Source organism: Stegodyphus dumicola, chromosome 3, assembly GCF_044657685.1.
Source record: "Stegodyphus dumicola isolate Sdum_Otavi_A_Nest chromosome 3, ASM4465768v1".
Classification (NCBI taxonomy): domain Eukaryota; kingdom Metazoa; phylum Arthropoda; class Arachnida; order Araneae; family Eresidae; genus Stegodyphus; species Stegodyphus dumicola.
Window position 1 is genome coordinate 150538493 of NC_140770.1, and position 364 is coordinate 150538856.

The window sequence follows — 364 nt, forward strand, 5'->3', positions numbered from 1 at the left end:
TACCGGACTCTTCTATGACCCTATCTAAAATGATCCTTTTACAATGGTAATTTACCAGATAAAATTACTTAATAGGAAATACAGAAAAATATCTAACCACTTACCTTTGTGACTTCATCTGCAGAGAGACTAAAAAAGTAGTTCAGCTAAATCTGTTATAATAAATATTTATAATAATGCTAAATCCTGCAATAACTAATATTAATATGACAAATTTTGTAAACCTATTTATTTGGATGAAAAATAAACACTTTCAGAAATTTATGGCACTATTATGATTAACAGAGGAAAAACACTTTTCAAAATTCAAAATAGTTTTTATTAATCCAATTTATGACATTTTCTTTTAATTCCTGAAAAATAA